Here is a 13,421-nt window from a genome sequence, read left to right as displayed (position 1 = left end):
CTCCCTCCCTCCCTCCCTCTCTCTCTCTCACTCTCTCTTTCTTTTCTTCTAGTAAATGGGTAAACTAGTCCACGTTTAATCTGTGAGATGTATAGGTTCTACACATACTTATGCCCTGATAGAGGATGGATTCAGTTTACTATGGAGCTGAAACACCATGAACAGAAAGTGGTTTGTTGCCTTCTTGGATGGTAGCCTCCTTGTGATAAAGAAATAGAAAAAAAAATCTAAAGGGACTTTATTTGTTAGAAAGAATAAGAAACTAAAGTTCTCACCACTGTTCCAGGATGACAAAAGGGCGCTGGCAACTAATATTCACACCTACCGGTCCTTTCAGGTTTGGCATGAATTATACTCAACTTGGTAATTCAGGGATACTCAGAAGAGAGATAATATACCCAAAATATTACTATCACAGAGTCTTGATTTGGTTCATTTCCTCTGACAGGTAGAATTAAAAAGCATGAAAATCTTGACTATAACATGTATCCATGGGGGAAATCTCAGACGCAGACAGAATTAGACCTTAAAGAAAGGTTTTGATTAGGGGTGAGGAAATGTATGCATAGCAAACCACACAGAGAGAAACATCTACTGAGAAGCAGATGGGAAACTTGGGAAGTTGTAAGTTTAAATCCTATAAATCACAATCAACGGAGTTAAATGAGTATTATGCTAAATATAAGGAAGATGTGTAGTAATGCAGATTCAGAACAAATGGGTAACAAGATTTGTTCCTTCTATATGCTAAGTTGTAATGGGTAAAAACAAAGAAATTGCTTCTATGTTGGCATACTTGCTTATGAAAGGACTTTAAAGGCTCTTAGGTATGAAGTTTGGCTATTTTAATTCATGATGATCTCAGATTCTATATTTCATTTATTGTTCCCTCCCTGTGTTCTTGTCTATTGTCTGATATCATGCTATAGACATTGAAAATGTCAGTTGTTAGATCAAAGAAAACTGTTTCTCTATCTTGTGAAAAATCTTCAAGTATCCAGGATCTGGAATAGTGATTATATTTTTGACATGATGGAACTGCCTCAATGTCTCTCTGTTAACTGTTGTGAATAAGTTACTAATTTGATTATCACATAAGTATTTTATTGAAAATGGCATATTATAGAACACTAGAAAATCTGATTTTTCTTTCTTAGCCAAATTTCATTAAGTATTCCAGGCTATTCTCAGATTCTCTTTACACACAGACATTAGACTCTAAACTCTCCTAACTCTAACACTTGTGTTTTGGAATTAAATGTGAAAATCAGCATGAGAGACTAAACATATTTATAAACAGCACAGTACAATAATATGTAAAACCATACAAGTCCAAAAAAGTTATTTTTCTAGATGCCTCTCTTAAAACACATTAAATTGTTATCCTCCTAAAAGCTTTGTTGTTTCCATGTTTATGGATTACTTTTAGCTGTCATTGACCTGGAAAAAATGTATTTAAAATATTCATCTACATCTATGGATAGGGTTTCTCAATAGATATTTGTGAGATGCATCTAAATTATTGCAAGATTCAAATAGTCCATTATTTTTTATTGCTGTAGACTACAATCTTAAGAATATCCTTTCCATACTCAGTGTACATGTAGTTTGTCTCTACTGTGTACTTTTTACTAACAATGCATGTTATAGAGTTCAATTGTATATATTTGTACATGTGCATTTCCTTTTGTTATCAATGTAAATCTAGAAATCATCTATTAGCTCAGAAAGGGTTACAAATGTTTATATTTCAGCTAATTTTCCAAAAGTGACATTTTGTATTCTCATCAAATTGAAGATTGCTACAGGATATGATGGCACACATGTGTGACAGACAGAGGAGGGGGAAACTAGTCTGAGCTACATAGTGAGTTCAAAGTTAATCCAAGGTACACAGAGACCTAGTTTTGAACAGTCAAGGGCTAAGAAAGTAGATCAGTAGCAAAATATATGGAAAACCCTCTGTTTGGCCCTCAGTACTTAAAAACTGGTGAGTGGGTAAGAACCTATTTTGCAATCTTACCTAGCTAGGACAGTGGTTTTTAGACTATCCTGAGTATAATGGTTACCATGTTATTTCTATAATAACAATGGTATAGATTCTTTCATATATTTATTTAGCCATTTTTTGGCCTTTATTGGCCAAATTTTTTCTTTTACTGCTGCATGCTTAGCTCTTTATACATATTTCCAGTTGGTCTGTGACTAACTTTTTGCCGCATAAAAATTCCTTACAATTTCTGTCTGCACAGATTCTGTTACATCAAGTTTGGAAATATTTTCTTTCTCTCTGTGGCTTATATTTTCTTTTGCTCATGAAAGAAATCATGTATTTAACATAAACTCCTGGCATCTAGTAAATGTGTAGAATTAATAAATAAATGATGGTATTTGATCTTTATTAAAATATTCCATCAAGCCTGCTTATGTCTGTAACCAAGTTCTCAGGCAGAGACGGTGGGGTATTTAGAATTTCAAGGTCATCCTCATCTACATACCAAGCTTGATGTCAGTCAGTGTATGAGGCCGTGTCTCAAAAACACAACAGAACAAAGGTCCTCTTGTAGTCTGAGAACTGTATGACTAAAGAAATACACACAAACCTATTTTAAAAACAACCACTTAAAATCATTTTAATTTTTAGTAGTTCCTGCCTAATTCAATATTTTAATAATATCAGAAAGTTATAGAATTTTTAAGACATCTTGTAGTCAAATCTATCACACTGTAACACATATCATTTCTCTGGTTGAAATAATAAAAGATAACTTAAAGAATGAGATACCACTTTAAAGTTGAATAAACGAGTGAGCCTGCACTGATTTCACTAATGTAGTCAACCACTGACATCTATTGGCAAAAATAAGTCATACAAGGTTGGCCAAACTGAAAAGAGATGAGATATTTAAAATTACCTTAGTTTAAATTTTATATTGACTTAAAAATGTATTTAGCCATGGTTTAGGTTAATTAAGATAATACAGTGACTATTTAAAACACAGAACCCAAAATATGGAAATGAAGTGCTTGCAATGGCACAGGTCACATTATTTGTCTTCAGATCAAGAGTGTGTTAGAAATGAAAACACATTTGTTATCAGAAAAAGATTAGGGTTTAAACTTTAGAAATTTAAGACAGGGTAGGCAAAGCCCTGCAAATGCATACTGCTGTCAATTTTTAAGAGAAAGGAAAAGACATGATATTTTTTCAAACAAATCAAATCATCAAGGTTTTCATTTGGTGTGCAGTTGTGAGCTCTTATTCATATATTAACAACTTCTCCATTTTTTTCTCTCCTACCAAAGTCCTCCTTTGACTTTCATCCTGACAGATCCAGGAATCTGTCGCCTCAGAGCACCAGTGCACTGTAAGATGCCATTACACTAGCAAGCTTGAGTAATGTAACTAAAACATTCACATGTAATTTTAAATATTAGATACTGAAAGCAGTGTGATGCATTTTGACATAAATGTAAGCAACTGAAACAGAAATTCCCGGTTTCCTGCAACTTACGAGAAAATAATAGAAAACATGAAATGAATGATATAGTTTGTCAGCAAAGACCTGTGTTATTACATGTTGATGGATAACATAAAGCTGTAAAGAGGATGAAGGTAATTAGGCATAGGGGCTGCACAATGTCAGGAGAGACAAATGTTCTGGTCATAGTAATCCTTCTTTGACACTGATGTGAATCAGAAGAGAGAGAGAGAGAGAGAGAGAGAGAGAGAGGAGAGAGACCAGGGACTCATGAGGAGAAAGAAGCAGGGTTCTTGATTGCAAATGATGAGAATATTTGGAAAGGTAAACCAAGTACCAGACCAGTGTGATAGGGGAGAGAATCAACATTATGGTGACTAGAGACAGTACACAGTAACACAGGACACATTCTACAGGGTGCTGTGTCCTCTGGAGGGTGCTTTGCTTTTGAGTGAAGTAAAAGCCATGTTACCCAAGATTCCAGTGAGGGATCTGAGTATATACAAGAGACAAATGTGCAAAGGTGGCTCACAGACACCTGTGCAGCCCAATGGAGGCATGATTTAAGTTTAAATTACTGTGATGGGGATTAACATGACAGAGGAAAGAAAAGGCAACAGCTATTGTTTCAAAGAAAAATTTATAAAAAAATAATTGGGTAGCTGGAAGAAAGAAGCATGAAAAATGCAAGGAAGAGCTAAAGGACTAAAGGAAACTCTTATAAACAAAGCTAAAAATTAATTTTCTCTCTCCCTCCCTCCCTCCCTCTGTCCCTCTGTCATATCTAGGGAAAAAAACAAATGAAATAAAACAAATGAAAACTACCATCATAAGAAAACCCTAACGGGATAGTCAGATATTAGCCAGATATTATCATTTATTTGCACTTTAGCATAATTTGATGAAAGCTTCTGACAAGATTCCAAACTCACGATTTATATGACCAGAGTTGCCACAAATGAAAAATACTAGTAACTTTCCGAGTGTATTTCAGATGCATAACAAAACTCAGTTTCAATTTATCATAACACCATAAAATTGAATCATTCTCTATGATCATCTAATAAATCTGTTCCCTAAAGTTTCTCTCTCAGGTCAGAGGACATCACTTATTCAATTCATGTTCTGTTTATAAAATTCTAGTTGATAAAATTACTTAGCTGTTTACTCCATAATTAGTAAATAATCGTGTACGTTAATTAACACATCAATATTGTAGTCAGATTTGGAGCCTGAATGGAGAAGTACTGATCATCACTGGAAGCACTTTTCATTGGGGTTTGCAGATATTAGGTTTGTTTCAAATGCATTCTGCTGACCATGTTACCTAGGAGTCACCTCTGTGTCAATTATGAGCTCCAGATTTATAATCAGCAGCTCCACGTGAGTCACTATGGGTGGCACACTCTCATTTCCGTGCCTTCCCTCCAATGCAGTTGATTCACTGACAGTGAGTCATAAGTACTTTGGAGAGACGGTAATCCATTACATGCAGAACTTTGTGGAACCGTGCTTCACCAGTTCCATCCCTGGAAACACTGCCCTGAACGGTTTGGAAAAATAATTTTTCTTCAAACACTACTTCTATTTTATCATTTACTGTTGCGATGCGGGGAATGGAGCCCAAGGATTAAAAGCACAAATTCTGCCTGCCAAAGAAGCACCCTATCACTGAACTCCACCCTCAGTCCTTTTAAATGTATTCTTATTTACTGTTGCTAGCAACTGTTCTTTGTTTCATATCCTTCTCAGACATCCAAAATTTACTGTTTGGCCTTCTTGATCGTCATCATCTTTAAATTTTATATACCTAAATTAGTTATTTTGCAAAACTAAAACTCCTTTAAAAGCTAATTTTACAAAGTAACAATATTAGATATTGATAACTGTATTTTTAACTCTCCTTCCCTCTCTCCTTCTCTCTACCCCTTCTCTCTCTCATTGTGTAAGTGTGTGTGTGTGTGTGTGTGTGTGTGTGTGTGTGTGTGTGCGCGCGCGCGCGCACCTGAGCTCCTGAGGAGCTTTAAAATTGCTTTCCTTTCACTTTCTTGTTTCTGACTTCCATTTTCAATATCCTTTGCTTCTCACTGGATTGTGAATGTGCCCTTTCCCTATGTCTGAAAATCTTTCAACCTTCACCATTCATTCTAAGAATCAGCAATACGTTATGTTTTTATAGAACCTTTCTTCCAGGGAACAGAGAGTGTTTCATATATATTACCACATTCATCCTTAAAATTTCTCTCACAACACCCATAGCCCTGACTAAAGTATGCCTCCATAGAAACCTCCGGCCATATCTTTAGTTCTTCTTTCCTTGGCTGCCTTTTCTATAAACTCTGTAAATCAGTTTCAAAACCCAGTGTCTGGAGAAAATATGCATAATTCTATCACTCAGGTGACCTTTCTTTCTAACCCTGTGCTGAGAATTCACCGTCTCTGTTTCAAGGCTTTGCCTGTTCACAAAGCAAGTATGAGCTTACTAAGATTTTGCCATTTTTCTGGGACTTTTCTTTAATACAGTGAAATAATCTAACTTCGAAACATACTGCAAATATCTCCCTATTTTCAAAGATGTCACCTAAGTTTGTTTTAAATTATATTTATATCCTCCATAAGTTTATTAGTTTAGTTTAAGTGAAGTTATATCATAAATTTTGTTTGAATCATACTCATGTAGATTTTTTTATTTTAAAATATGCTTTTTTTTTATGGAGGAATGGCTGGCCTTTACTTGTATTTACTTGTGTGGCAATCTGTGGTAAATGCATGAATGGGCTACTTAATTTACTCTTTACTATATCCTGAGCCCCAGCCTACAGCCTGCACACTAAAGATTAAATAGAAAGTTCTCCAAAAGTAGAATAACTAGGCCTAGGACAAACGTGCAGTTTTTTAATGTAGGTTTGCATTGAAGTACATTTATATTTGACACTGTTTTCTCTAAGTAATTACTTATGTATTAAAAGTGTTAAGAAAACAATGTATAGTTTTGTTTTTAACAGAATTCATCAATCCTTTATAAAATTGTGGAACTGTGAGGCCTAAATCGCAGGTTGAAAATGGTTTGGAAATTCAGTCTAAAATCTGACTATTTGAGAAGACTATCAATATTCGAATCTGATGACTCGCTGGGACTCAAAAATAAGTCATGTTCTTTCAGCTCACTTAGAATGATTAAAAATTCCCCCCAGTAGCACCAATTTCTGAACATTAACTACTCATCAATATACAATTTTACATGTGCGTGTGTGTGCATATTCAATTCATATGTATGTACACCTCTTCATTTCGCGTGTGTGTGGAGAAAGAGAACACAGGGGCACAGGCCCGTATAAGTTAGAGGTCAACATTGATTATCTCCTCCTCACCTCGCTGCACCGTAGACTTTGAGATCATATCTCTCACTGAACCTGAAGCTTACTGATTTGTCTAGACTGACTGGCCAGAAAACCTAGGGATCTTTCTGTCTCTACATCCTGAGAAGTGGAATATACACGCCTACCTCAGGGGCCTCTAGACTTTTTATATGATTGGTAGAGATCCAAACTCAGGTCCTCATATCTTCATATCAAATGATTTACTGTGTGAAAATTTTATGAACTCTTGCTTTCACAGTTTTACTAACCACACCAATCTGTTAAGAATTAAAACAAAACAAATATTATTCTAGATTAGTTTGGTGATCAAATTTTATAACATTTATTTATTTATTTATTTATTTATTTATTTATTTATTCATGTGGAGACAAAAAATTCAACTTGCTAGAGTCAGATCTCTTGTACCCAGAGATTAAAATAGAAATTATCAGGCTTAGGAGTAAGTGTCTTTGTCTACTGAGCTATCTCATCATCTCATCAGCTGATTTGCTATGTGGTAAATCATGACATAGTGAACCCATATTGATTTGCTTTGATTTGTCTTTATTTCATACATAAAAGAGTCATTAAAGATGATCTCACTACAATAGCTGGTATGCTGTATATATATATGACATTCAAATATATATATATATACGTATACACATACACATATACAAACATTCAAATGACCTTAGTACCTTGTGTGATTGTATACTTCAAGTATCTCCTATTACTCTAAAACTTATTAAATACTTTGAAATTTTTCTCCAATGTCTTCTCTTGATAAAGATGTTGTTTATATACTGAAAGCTTTTTCAGTATTTTAAGTGTCCTCCAGATGCACTTTGATTGACTGAAACCAAAGAATAAGCTATGCAGATGTAAAATGAAGGATGAATTTTCCATGCAAATATTTAGACCATATGAAGCCATGCAAATACAGCCTTCAGAAGGAAAAAGTTTGTCATTATTTTTTTTTCAAATTGATCTCTGTAGTCAGAGTACAATTGCAAAATAAAGATTTACATTTTTTGACTGAAAAAAAATAATTTACATACCACAAGGTGACTTCACATCGTGAAAATTCCAGGATACACATTCAAGCAATAGGTCATTAAGCAGAGACCAGAACAGCTGGGGGTAATGAGTGAATTTGATTTATGAGAACTTGATAGAAATAACAAAATCCTTCAAACTATAATTTAAATATCTAGAGTATGAAATGAATTCAGTGGTGTTCAGAAACTAAGCTGAAGAATAATGTGGTTGTTTGAAGATTGTTTAGAAAATAAACATACAGGGTAGGGAGCATGTTATAGCAAAGTTACTTGTCGGAAGAAAAACCCATTAAAGAAGGAGGATCCTCGAATCAGTCCTGGGAACAAGGACCACATCAGGGGAAGAAGTGACTTCCCCTGCAGCACATTTGTGTGAGTATAATGTCATTTAAACTTGTTATTTTTTTAAAAAAAAGGAGAGAGAACCTACTACAAAGAGGAAACTGATGACATTTAAAGATAAAAATTCCAGATATTAGATCGTATTCATCAAACTCAGCAAGCTGAGAATCATAAAATGAAAAACTTTTACTAGCTAATCATTTGCTAACATTCACACAAAATAATATATTGTCACAGACTGTCAGAGCACTGACACTCTGCCAAATAGTTTGATTCAAATTTGAAAAGGAAAATTGAACAGAGAATAATATCAGACTTCACAGGAGGAAAGAAGAGACAAGATACAGAATAGTTGAGCCCAGAGAATTATAGAGCAAGGATGAAAGGAAAATATCCTCTTCCCCCTTCCCCTTTATTTTGCTAAGACTAGGACGATTAATAAAGCATTCATCAAGTACATAGGAAAATAATTACCAAACTCCAAAATAATAAGTTATTTTTTCAATGTGAAGATGGGGTTAAAAATAGGATATATTACATACTTAATATGAAATTTTATATATTTATAGGTTTTTTTGAAATTTAGCTGATTTAGACAAAACATAAGATGACAACCATAATAGTGCTAAAATGGATATATATAGCTTATCCTTTTCACCATTTTTTCAGTTTTATCCTTAAGAGTGAAAATGTCTTAATTTCACACAAGATAAATTTAAACACCCAATGTAATCTCTAGGTTTTTAAAAGGATTAGTCCTTATAGGTTTACTTCTCAGCTTTATAAGATTCTGATAGTAAATAAATGCATTCCTGGATCAAGATGAAATGATTCCTGTATCTTTGTCTCTCTTCATCCATGAACTACATTAGTAGTTATGTGCGTATAATTACATGTTCAAAGTTTGTATCATGTGCCAAATTTCTGACAGTTCATTGGGTCCTTTACTAATATTTGTTGTAATCTAAAATAATAAGTATTAATAGCTTTACCACTTACGGTCTGTTTTAAAGAAATCAATAGAAAATATTAAGGTACTGTATTGTCTTTAAAAGAAATATATCCAATAACCCTAGAAATATCAATTATGCCTTCAGGTATACTTAGGAGATACTACCATTGTCCATATGATTTGAAAATAAACCAAGCAGCCAAAGAATTCACAAGGTAACAGTATTAATTACTTCTGCTAATTGCTTCTGGGCAGTTGGGAAAGGAGTAAAACTTAAGCCTTGGTTTGCTAAGGGACATCATAAGCTCCCATTCCATCAGACCACTTTTAACTTCCTGTTTCCTGAAGGTGAGCAATGGGTCTCTCAGAGTAATGGAATCTGTCAAAACCTTTTCTGTTGAGCTTAGTTCTCTGTTTTGTCTGTGCCATACAGTTCTCTCCTAAGACTTCTTCTATGAGAAAAACAGAAGTAAAACTGTGACTTCGAAAAAGGTTCCTAAGTCAGGTATAATTTAGTTCCTAATTAAGATACTTTTCTATAGGTTATTTCTATCAAAGGTCGTTTTAGTGCTTTATCAGAAATGAATTCATCACTGTTCACACTCAAGGTAAAGATTGCCTATTAAAAAAGTAAGACCTTTTAAAAATTAAATATTGTTTTGAAAGACTAATTCATTCAAGAGATATTGCCGGTGTTTAATAATTCTATGTCATCACCATCTTCATAAATATATGCTGACCATCACACTTGACATTAAACTGAGGGCTGAAGTAATCTTCTGAGTAGGTATGAAATCGTTCTGCAACCAATTAACAAAGAGAGGAAGAGTCAAGCAACTTCGAGAGTAAGATAAACTTTTTTTCTTTTTCTTTTTTTCATTTTTATTGGATATTTTCTTTATTTACATTTCAAATGTTCTCCCCTTTCCCATTTCTCAACACCCCCCTGAAATCCCTTGTCTGATCCCTCCTCCTCCTGCTTCTATGAGGGTGTTGCCTCACTCACCCACCCACTCCCACCTCTCTGCCTTAGAATTCAGCTACACTGAGGAATCTAGCCTTCACAGAAACAAGGGCCTCTCCTCCCATTGATGCCCAACAAGGCCGTCCACTGCTACATAAGCAGCTGGAGCCACGAGTTACTCAATATTTACTCCTTGGTTGGTGGTTTAGTCCCTTGGAATTCTGGGGGGTGAGGGGTCTGGTTGATTCATATTGTTGATCTTCCTACGGGGTTGCAAACTCCTTCAGCTCCTTCAGTCCTTTCTCTAACTCCTCCATTGGGGACCCCATATTCAGTCCAATGGTTGGCTGTGAGCATCTGCCTCTGTATTTGTCAGGCTACTCAGTTCAACTTTATCCGTGTAATTTCAAAATGTGGTTTCTAGGAAAATCAACCCATGCACAAAATAAAAGATAAAATATGTATTTCCACTTTCCTCCCATTAATTATTAAAATAAGAGCATTTTTTAAAAGAAAAAAATAAACATAATTAATATTAAAGTAGGTCTCCCCATGGAATTCTCACTAAGGCTACCTACCTGTACAAGTTACAGTTAGAGTAACACCTATGCAAAAAACCATTAGTGCGTATTTTTAAACGTATCTATTCATAAAAATGAAATCTTGTGATTTAGTAACAGAAAAAAGTCTGAGGCATTCATTTTTAAGTAAACACTTGATCTGTTTCTGCAACATTTTCACTCACAACTAGAGACATCTTTTTGTAATTTATTACAAAGGTGTCCCAGGGCACTTGGCTGAGTAAAATCAAGCACCATTCTGCTACAGTGCATCATAGGGAGTGGATATCTCCTAACCACTGTTCTTCTCTGCTTCAGTTTTGATCAACACTTTTATCCTTTCATTCCATATTCTGTAGATTATTATGAGACTAGAGTATTCAGATTTAAGTTTCAGTCACTGAATTATTCTTCTTAAGCTGTAGACAAATGGCAAAATTGAAGCTACTATAGTTTCAGAGCATATAATTTGAATCATATCATGTATACATATATGATATATCTATACAATATACATACATAAGTTTATATTAATAAATATTATATATAATATATTATATATCATATATTTGTATGTAAGTATTATAAGAAAAATTACTGTCTTCATGGCTACAAAATTAGAACTATACAGTATAGAAGCTGAAGGAGCAATGGAATCTCTTAGCAGATTCACAGGCTTCCACTTGTTGTATAGTGACAATAAGATTATTGAACTCCCCATTCCTTATAGAAATGATGGCAAAGGGTAATCTGAAGGAGTGTGTCTGTAGTGTCTGAGAAGTAAAATTGTTTTGATAACCAAAACATACAAAAGGAACGCTCAGTAAAAGATATTATAAGACAAACACTGGAACATGTGCCAAACATCTAATGCACAAGGGTAGTTGAAACATGTTAAGAAAACAATGAAGCTCTTTACACAATGTCACCTGTTTAAATTCATCTATGACTGACTAAACACTAACAAAACACATTTTGCAGATATGCATACACAGTGTTCATCATTATAATACTGGCTGGGGAAGCTAAGAATCAGAGCACCCCATCTTGAAGGAGTTCGGACACTAAAAAATTAGATGGGGCTCGGTGTGTAAGACAAGGAATTGTGTTATCTCCATGATTTTCACATTAGAAAACACATATGTTCTAAAAGAATTACTGAAGACTGGCTCAAGACACTTCGGAATATGGTTTTTACAATGTAATATACTGCTCGTTTAATTTTATGTAGCTGCATTAGCATTTCTAGAATAAAAAGAAAATAATAAATAACATGAGAGGAAAGAAGGCAAGTTTAGAATTAGCTAAATGAATAAAGATACTCAAGATTTCCTTTTCAATTTAGCTGACTTTAATCATTTGTATTCTTTTGAGTCTGGAGAGGAAAAAATCATAAAGACTAATTATAACACTTAAGAATTTACAAAGATTTAATCTCCATGTCATTTTATAAAGCCTTCAATTAGCTTATTTTCAAAGAATAGACTGTAATATTAACATGACTACCTTTAATTCACCAAATTAAATACCTGTTTTGAAATTTAATTCACATAGTAATGAAGAAAAATCCTAATATTTAAATTCTAAAGCAAAAACTTCACATATTTAAAATACATGTTTTAATAGATATTAATAAAATCCAGTCTATATTCATGTTAAAATTATCTTATTCTGTTACATTTAGAATTTTATATGGCTTCACTGTTCCATTAAACACTTTTTTGGAAGATAAAAGAACAATATACCTTGATTTTTCCAAGAGAAATAAACTCTTTGAAACTGTCCATCAACTAATAAAACCACCAATTTAATTACTTTTCCATTCTTGAGACTATAAAATGATCTAATTTATAACGGGTATTATGACAAGGACCTAATAAACTTATAATGACTTGACATTAGGGCTGAATTTCCATTGGAAATAGATGGAAGGTTTATGACTTGGGGAATTTCTAATCCCAAGGCACATTGATGAAACACAACTCATGTAAAAATCCTTCTGATCCTTGCTGTTTTCTAATTATAACTTCAGGTACTAAACACTAAAAACACAAATAACAGGGGGAGTTATTAACACTTTATTTGAAGAAACAAGTGCTTATTGATTTTATTTTATGTCTTTTAAATTGCTTTTATATAAATTATTTGCATATTCATATATTAAAGAACATGATGATGAGTAAAAGACTTATTAGTTGGATGTAGAGCAGAATAAATCAAACTACTTCCTAATGAATTCTAGAAAAAAAAAAACATGCTTTTGTATAATAACAAGAGCCTGATCAGAAAATAATGAGCATCTGGAATGTAAGTTTATTTCTAATAGTTAAGCTATTTTTTTATTTCACACTATATAAAAAAGAGAGATGTACTTTAAAAATAAAGCCAAAATCATAAAGACAAATTCACACATACCACAGCAAATGAATTTGTGTATATTTCATATTTTAAAGACATTTAAAGCTGTTTTTTTCTTATAATGTACTCATAGCTACATAATATGTTACCAGGAAATTAGAAGTGGACCTGCTAATCCAGTATTCTGACTGTACAGGTTTTATAGGAGATTTTTCCAGGGAAATAGACAGATACACAGATTACTCCTGCCCCCCAGGGTACTAGGGAGCTGACTTAAATAGTTGTCCTATTGAAACCTGAGATCTATTTAAACATAGATATGCAGAATTTGGACTATTAAGC

The 13,421-nt window shown here is 33.7% G+C and overlaps 1 protein-coding gene across 1 annotated transcript in view; it reads left to right on the top strand.

The window, feature by feature from the left end:
• Positions 1-7,972: 7,972 nt before the first annotated feature.
• Positions 7,973-13,421, top strand: part of Rgs21 (regulator of G protein signaling 21) — a 46,155-nt gene continuing 40,706 nt past the window's right edge. Inside the window, exon 1 of the mRNA XM_028769975.1 lies at positions 7,973-8,275. The gene's annotated coding sequence lies outside the window, so the exon portion shown is untranslated. The remainder of the gene's footprint in view (positions 8,276-13,421) is intronic.

Source organism: Grammomys surdaster, unplaced genomic scaffold, assembly GCF_004785775.1.
Source record: "Grammomys surdaster isolate TR1022 unplaced genomic scaffold, NIH_TR_1.0 196, whole genome shotgun sequence".
In the NCBI taxonomy this organism is placed as follows: Eukaryota; Metazoa; Chordata; class Mammalia; order Rodentia; family Muridae; genus Grammomys; species Grammomys surdaster.
The sequence above is the reverse complement of the archived record's forward strand: the minus strand, read 5'-3'. Positions and strand labels throughout refer to the sequence as shown.